The following is an 8,593-nucleotide window of genomic DNA, read 5'->3' on the forward strand; positions in this document are numbered from 1 at the left end:
CAACCGAAGCCCCTTTTTTGGAATCGGAAGTATGGAAAACAATTAAATCGATAGATGATTCGCGCGCTCCTGGGCCAGATGGTTTTAATATGAACTTTTTTCAAAAAAATAAAATAAAATAATTAGGCATTTGTAAAGGATGAAGTCATGGAGTTTTTTGCAAATTTTTTCAGCGGTAATCTCAATGATACATTCTTCAACAAATCATTTATCGCCCCCATTCCAAAAAGGGCTGGGCCTGATGCCATTGAGGAGTTTAGGTCAATCTCTCTTGTGAGTTGTCTGTACAAAATATTGGCGAGAGTTCTTTCGAGGAGGTTAGCAGGCTGTATAAATGAAATCATTGGAGATAGTCAATTCGCCTTTTATTGCAGAAAAGCGAATTGCAGATTGCTCTTTAATCCCAAATGAGGTAATTGACGACCCGAAGATGCGGAAGCGAGAAGCTATAGTTTTCAAAGCAGATTTTAAAAATGCTTATGATACGGTCGATTAGCAATTTTTGAACCTAGTTATGAGGAAGATGGGCTTCGCGAGGAAATGGAGGAAGTGGATCTATGTTTGTATCTTTACTCGGTCGATAGCAGTTCTTGTAAATGGTGAACCGTCTTCTAGCTTTAAAATAAAAAAGGGGAATAAGGCAAGGTTGCCCGTTATCAACGTTGCTCTTTAATCTGGTCGGTGAAGCTCTGAGTGATCTTCTGAACAAAGCAGTAAATATGAGTATTTTTAATGGTTTCCAGTTGGAAGTAGCGGTTGGACCGTATCTCATATTCAATTCGCCAATGACTTAATAATCTTCTCCGAGAAAAAGCTGGAGATGGTGCGAAATGTAAAAGAATTCTCAGAATCTTTGAGGTAGCTGCAGGCTTACAGCTTAACTCGAAGAAGACAAAAAACATGGAGTCAATATTGACATCAATTGTGTGAAGGAATGGGCAGCGAACATTAGATACAGTTGGGATTCGTTTCCTACGCTATATCTTGGCCTTCCATTGGGACCGAAGAGGAATTCCAAAAATCTATGGCAGCCCATTATTGATAAAGTTCATTCGCGTCTGGAGGACTGGAAAGGAAAATGCGCATCTTTTAGTGGGAGAATAACTCTAGTAAGGTTTGTCCTAGCAAACTTTCCGGTATACTACTCTCCTTATTTTTAATGCCCGCAGCAGTGACAGAGAAGATTAATAGATTTATTGCCAATTTCATTTGGAGCGCAATGGCGGGAAGATAAATACATTGGTTCAGGTAGGTGAATATATGTAAGAGATTTGGGTTTTTATGATGTTAGAATAAAAAATCGGTTCGCTCCTAAACAAGTGGATATGGCAATTTGGGATAGAGACTGATAGTCTCTGAAAAAAAGGTGATTGTTACAAAATACGGTCTCGATCGGGAGGCGTTATTTCCTAACAATGCCCATAGGCGGAAGCCTTCATGGCTTTGGAGAAACATCACGTCTCCTTTGTCAAGCGAAGATGATATTCTCACTTCTAACTGCTTCTGTGTGCTTGGCAATGGTAGTAAAATTGCATTCTGAGAAGACCACTGGACGGAAGTCCCTTCCCTAAGAGTAGCGTTTCCCAGAATTTATGGAATTGCATTCGCAAAACTGGAGAAGTTAAAGATTTTGGAAATAGGAGAAATGGAAGATGGGAATGGAATATTGAGATCAGAATACCACTTTTTGAATGGGAAGTAAGTTTATGTAACGAATTTATAAATGTCCTAAATAGAGTTTGAAGTAATGTTTGTTGACGGTGTAGATTAAGTGCAATGGTTGGGGTCGCCGGATGGTCTTTATTCAGCAAAAAATTTCTGCTTGTTGGCGTCTTGTGCGGGGGAGAATGAGGATAACGTGTGGAAAATGGTGTGAGCAAACTTAGCTCCACCGAAAGTTAAAGCTTACGTTTGGAAGGCTATTCTTCAGAGGATTCCATCCCTCACAGAATTGTCGAAGTGCAGTGTTTCCGGGTTGGAATCTACCATTTGCATCATATGCAAAAAAGAACTGGAATCAGTAAATCATTTACCGTGTCACTGTGAAGGTGTTTGGAAAGCATGTCAACTATGGTGTAAGCTGTGGAAGGTAGTTAGTGTCTTTCTGAAGATATTAAAACTTTACTCATGCTATGGAACAACCAAAAGGTGCGTAGGAAAGTTAAACCATTATGGCGTTTAAATTTTTTTGGTTTCACGTGGTCTGAGTGGACATGCAGAAACGATGCTCTATTCAATGGCATTTTAAGCTCTGAAGGTAGAATATTTGATGTGGCAACCACTAGGATAGGATGATGGGCTAATTTTAAATGGCGAATAGAAATCCCTTCTGTTCAAGATTTCATTAGAAGCCCCAGTTCTTTCATTTGCATTGGGGAATAAGCAAAAGGGTAGCAATGTGGTCGGGTCCATTGCTTCATATAGAGCATCTCTAATTTTTCGTTTTGGAATTGTGAAAGTTGAGTTATTTAGCATTGAGATTTGTTGTTGTGTTGCTGTAATACCACTGCTGCAGGTGTCTTTAGGGATGTGTAACATATTTGTTGGGATGGAAGTATCTGTAGTATGTCATTTCAATGGAGTTGTTTCAAAGAGGACGGTCGCAGCTTCAGATCGGTATGTATGAATTGCTTCTCGGTGTTGCACAGCGGTGGCCTGGTTTTTTGCTACTGCAGCGTTTTGGAAGGTTCAGTTGGTTCTGGTGTTACTAAATCCATCCTCTTTCAAATAATGCGATAAATGTTTTATGCCCTGCCTGTATGGTTTGGCTGCAATGTTTTGGTTCAGTTCCTTTATTGTGGAAGATGTTTGGTGTTAAAATATTATGATTCGTGTTTGGATTTTTTTTGTACCATTTTCATTGATATGACACTTTTTTTTATATAGGTTTAAGGAGATTTTTAATGAGATTTATATAAATAATTGTTTTATGCGTGTTTTACTTGATAAAACAATGCATGACTTCGTTAAAAAAATGTTTTAATAAATAATTGGCCAAATATAATGCTGAAATTGGATGCCCTGCATGTGAAAAATCGTGGCGGTGGTAGTACTCTTAATTGATTTTATGCTGATTTGGTCTATTCAGACTAATAATATTAATTAACCTATTATTTAATTGAAGTTTTAAGCAAATTTTTAATTCATTGAGAAATGAATAAATATGGGTTGAATGATAAGTAAGATTTAAACAGATGATAAGGTACATAAATGATTCATCGATTATAGATTCTACTTTATTCAGTCTCTTAATTATTAAAAGTTGCAAAATGATTTTCTGACTATGAGACAATATTTTGTTGAGTCCCTCAACTATTAAAAGTTATAAAATGGTCACCCAATTATTTATATGTTTTATATTGATCTTTTTTTTAAAAAAAAATTAAAGGTCTCTGACATTAATTTTGGTCACCAACTTTTAAAACTTTCAATACAAACATCGAACTTTTAGTTCATTTTCAGTAAGTCTCTGATATTACCTCCCGTTAGTTTTATCTAACGTGGCACGTTACAGTTGTTTTTCAGTTTAATAAAATAATCATTTTAACCCACTTCAGCTTAATAGAAAAATTTTCTTACCAAGAATTGACTGAAAACCCTAAAAATCAAATTTCCCTTTCTCTTAATTCTCTTTGTTTGATCAACAATCGAAGCTAGCAATGGAGACACCAACTGCAATCCCAACATATTTTTGTGTAAGGAGGTTCTTTGGGTGCGTTAATATGTGTATATAGAAGAAAATTGGTATGTCTTTAATAAGGAATGAAACCTTCAAAATTGGGACTAAAATCCAATACACAGTAAGCTATAAAATTGGGACTGTCCAATACGCATGCAATTACACAACAACTTAATAACACAGTAACAATAAATCCAAAATCAATTACAATTCAATCTATTTTTTTTCTTTCTGATCCTTTTGGGACTAAAATCGCATTCAATATGACAAATAGTAATTCCAGAATATGAAAAGTCCTTCAATTTCATATTCTAAAATATTTAAACAAACTTCAGAAAATTGGGTAACACATGAATCAAATCAGAAATAAATTTTCCATATACATCATAAATAACAATTTACCATTCGTCACACTTGAACAAACCTTCGATTGATCATTCTCTCCCTCATTTTCACCCACCAGCAGTTGATAATCTAGAAAAAAAAGCTTAAATAAAAAACTCAAATTAAATCTAAGTCATTTGATCAGTGAAAAAGTTTAAACCCTTTTAGTTTTTCTCAAATTTTATATGATGTCATTTGGGATTTTTTTAATTTTTATTAAGTTGAAAAATAATAGTAACATGCCACGTCAGATAAAACTAATAGAAGGTAACGTCAGAGACTTTACTAAAACCGAATTAAAAATTCGGTGACTGTTGCAAGTTTTAAAAGTTGGGTGACCAAAATTCAAGCGCCGTAGAAGTTTAGTGACCATTTATGTAGTTTACTCAAAAATTAATTATCTTTTGTGTTAAATGTTAACATGCTGACTAAAATATGATAAAATATGATCTCCGAATTGTTTGAGTTATATAATTGTTTGAGATTCTAGGATTAGATTTTATCAGACCCTAATTAGCAGGTACGTCCAACTCAGACGTCGACAATTTTTAATAGAAAAGGACGAGTTTGAAGCATATGAATAGTCAAGTGACCATTTTTGTAACTTTTAATAGTTGTGGACTCAACAAAGCGTGATCTTATAGTTGGGAGACAATATGTGTACTTTACCCCAGAAAATAGACCTACTTTTTGTTGGTTTATATTTTGAATTTGTTTAGAGATAATTATAATTATAAATACATCTGCATTAGTTTAATTATTACGATGAGAATTAATTACGAAGAATGAATTAATAATTAGAATACATTCGTATTTAGATTATATTAATTTTGAATAATGTTTAAAAATAATAAAAATAAGGGTAAATTACATCATTTCTCATTGAACCTTACTCTCTCTCCTATTTTTGTCACCACACTTTCAATTTTTTAATTTGCTCACTGAACTTTATAGATTGAATTATTTTGCTCACTCTACTTTTAATCTTCTAATGGTGTTATGACCTGGATTAAATAAATGGGTTTTTATGATAGGTCAAAAAAATAAAATAAAAATAATAAGATTAATAATATTACCCAAATTCTACTCATCTCTTTCCCCAAACAACATCCATAGCCACCCAACCTTCACCAAACAACCTCCAAAATCTCCAAACCTTCACCGAGCAACTTCCTCCACGATAATCTCTTCTTCACCGTGAGCTATCAAGCACGATTCCACATTGGCACCGACCTCTACCCATCAACCCTTAAATCCATAATCATAACTTCAAAACCACAACCATAACCCTTAGGGACGGAGACATAATTAAATATTAGCATGGGCCAAAATATTAGACTATTTAAGAAAAATATAAAGACTTATTAGGTATTTAAACTCGAAATTCAGCATGAACCAAGCGACCTAGTGATTAAGGAATTGTTGTTATCCTTGAGGTCTCGAGTTCAAGCACATACGTAGGTGTATGAGCGTTCATTGTTAAATAGTTGAAAGTCTTTGTACAAATATACCTTGTATTCACCCTAAATTAAAAAAAAATCAAAACTCAAAAGATAACTTCTAATTTTTTAATATTTAAACTTATAATAACTTAAATTGTAATTAGACAAAAAATATGAGAACATAGACTTATCATTCTTTAGTTCGACCCCTACTTGATTAAATCTTTAATAATTTTTTATAATTTTTAAATTTAAATATTTATTTTTACATGAACCAAAATACTATTAAACCAAAATTATATTAAATATATATTTTAATAAGGGTCGGAGCCTCCTTGAGCTTTAAGGGAGCTCAGTCCCTGATAGCCCCAAAACACCCATTATAAATCCTAAAGTCAATCCCCATGATCAATAAATCTTTGGCATTTGGCATTTATGATGCCGACAATGAGTTGGAATGATGATATCATAGAAAATGAGAAATATCAGAAAAATGGGTAATCAACAAAAGAAACGAAATGAAATATGGAGAAAAAGGAATGAACTTTACCTTCGGGTTTCCGATGGTGGTGCCTTCGATGGTCGCAGATGAATCTCAATGGTGGGGAGACGCGCATGGTTGAGGAGACCAACATATCTCCATTTGGGCTCCATCCAATGGTGGACAACGAAGATAGGGAGAAGAGGAGCCGAAAGGTCTACTACTAGACGTGTGGAGTTTGGGGCTTTTTTTGGTGATGCTATCAACGCTTCTGACTATTTTTGAAAGGCTGATGGGGTGTGGCTATTGGCGTGGTGGTTATCGGCGTGGCTAACCCTCGTCGGAAGAGTGTTGGATATGTCGGTGAGGTTTGGTCATGGCGTTGGGTAGTTTTGTAACTGGGGGTTTAATTTTTAATTGTTTTATTTTTTGACCAATTTTTAACAACTAAAAAGTATTTATTTAAGCCACGTGATAATACTGTTAAAAAAATTTAATGGTGGAGTGAGCAAAATAATTTAATATGTAAAGTTCAGTGAGTAAATTGAAAAAATTAAAAATATAGTGAGCAAAATAAGAGATAGTAAAATTTAATGTGGAGCGATGTATTTTACCCTAAAAATAATGATATTTAGAGAGGAAATTAAATTAGAAATTTACACATGATATTTATGTATTATTACGAAACTCAAACCGGAACAATTAAGGCTAATCAACTGATTTAAAATATATAATCATAATATAATGAATATATAAAATATAAATGAGGTATGATACAATTAGACTCTTGTGGAAGTCGTTTTTCGCCCGGGCAGGGAAAAACCAATATCGACTTGGGGGTTTTTCTTTGAAAATGTTTTGAAATGTGAGGAGTCACCACCAATCATTTTAAGGTATGATTAGGACACCCATAAAAATGGGTGATCTTAATAAAACATTTTTTTTATTAAAATACTAAGTTTTAGGGTCTGTAAAAATCAAAAAATAGGTTCGAGAGTCAGTTACGCGTGGGGAAGGATTAGCACCCCCACAGTGCCTAAAAATTTGTACCTAGTTAATTACCCTATATTTAGAATCGAAAATTTGAGTTCAAATTTTATCTAATTTAAAAATCATTACGGATGCAAAGTTGAAAAGAGTATTCGTTTATTAAAGCCAATAACATTCTCCCCCTAGCATGAATGCGGGAGATCAACTATTGTGCCCAATAACCAGACATTGCCTTAACTTTAAAAAATCATGATGCAATCTTTAAAAGGATGTCGACCTATTTCGGGAATCACCAATAGTCACCCCCTGAGCATACTTGCGGGAGATATACTATTGATTCCCTAATAAGTGAACATTGCCTTGTGTTTGAAAATAACATGCAATCAAACAGTATATTATTAATCCTAATTAAACTAAGGGTTTATTAAGACTTTCCCTATCTTAGAGTGTCAACTTATGAAAATTAAATAACTTAGAGGCATAAACCTAGAAATGTAGGTTCTAATTTTAACCCTATTTGATTTTAATTAATTATTGAATAGAATAATTGAGGTGGTTCCTTGAGCATTTAGGCGAGGGCCAACTAGAATTATTCCCTAAATTAAAAGGACTATATTGAAATCTAGCTAAAAGTGGAGGATCTATTTAACCTATTTAATTTTATTAATTTAAAAATCTAATTGAAGTTTTAAGGACTAAAGTGTAAAAGAACTAAAATCCAGAGTTCTAAAAAATCTAAAAGTTCAAGGACCTAAATCAATAATTCCTAAAATTTAAGGATTAATCAACAAATCAAAATTCTAATAATTATCTAAATTAACCTATTAGAAATTAAGGGATTAAATTAAAATAGTTTTTAAAATTAGTCGATGATTAACAAATTAAGAGTTCGAATAATCGACTCGAGTAATACCATCTTATGTGAAAACTCGAAGCGAATTGCTCCCTAATTAAAACTAAGGTGACGTCATAATAACTAGATCTAATTTGGTTTACCAATCTAATCTAAGGACAAATTCTAAAAAACCAACTAAATAAAAACTAGAAACACTAATTCGAATAATAAACCCAATTAGATAAATTAGAATAAAAAACAAGAAAAAACATTAAAAATAAAAATGAATAAAAAAATATACAAGGATTAAATCACATTACTAGTAAATTAAAAGGATATTAAAGATAAATTAAGCATGTAAGGGAAGGCTAAATTTAAACAAATTAAAAATTAAGTGACTAAATCAAAACAAAATAACAAAACAGATTACTGACTAAAATACAAAAAGACGCCAAAATTGCAGGGACTAAATATTAATTATCCAATTTTTTAAACTAAAATGAACTATTAAATAAAAATTCAAAAATTACAAAATTAGTACAGCCAAATTAAAATAAAATTAAACAGTCACTATATATGACCAACATGACATGCAAAAACATGTTAAACTTAGAGGGACTAAACTACAAATATTCCAATAAACATTTAACATGCACAAAAAGGGTAAATAACCATTTCAGCCCTTACAGATGACCATAATGCAAGAACGTGCTAAACCTAGAGGGATTAAACATTAAATAACCCAATAAATAATAACATGGACGAAAAAGGTAAATATTAGG

Source organism: Hibiscus syriacus, unplaced genomic scaffold, assembly GCF_006381635.1.
Source record: "Hibiscus syriacus cultivar Baekdansim isolate YM2019G1 unplaced genomic scaffold, ASM638163v2 tig00116971_pilon, whole genome shotgun sequence".
Classification (NCBI taxonomy): domain Eukaryota; kingdom Viridiplantae; phylum Streptophyta; class Magnoliopsida; order Malvales; family Malvaceae; genus Hibiscus; species Hibiscus syriacus.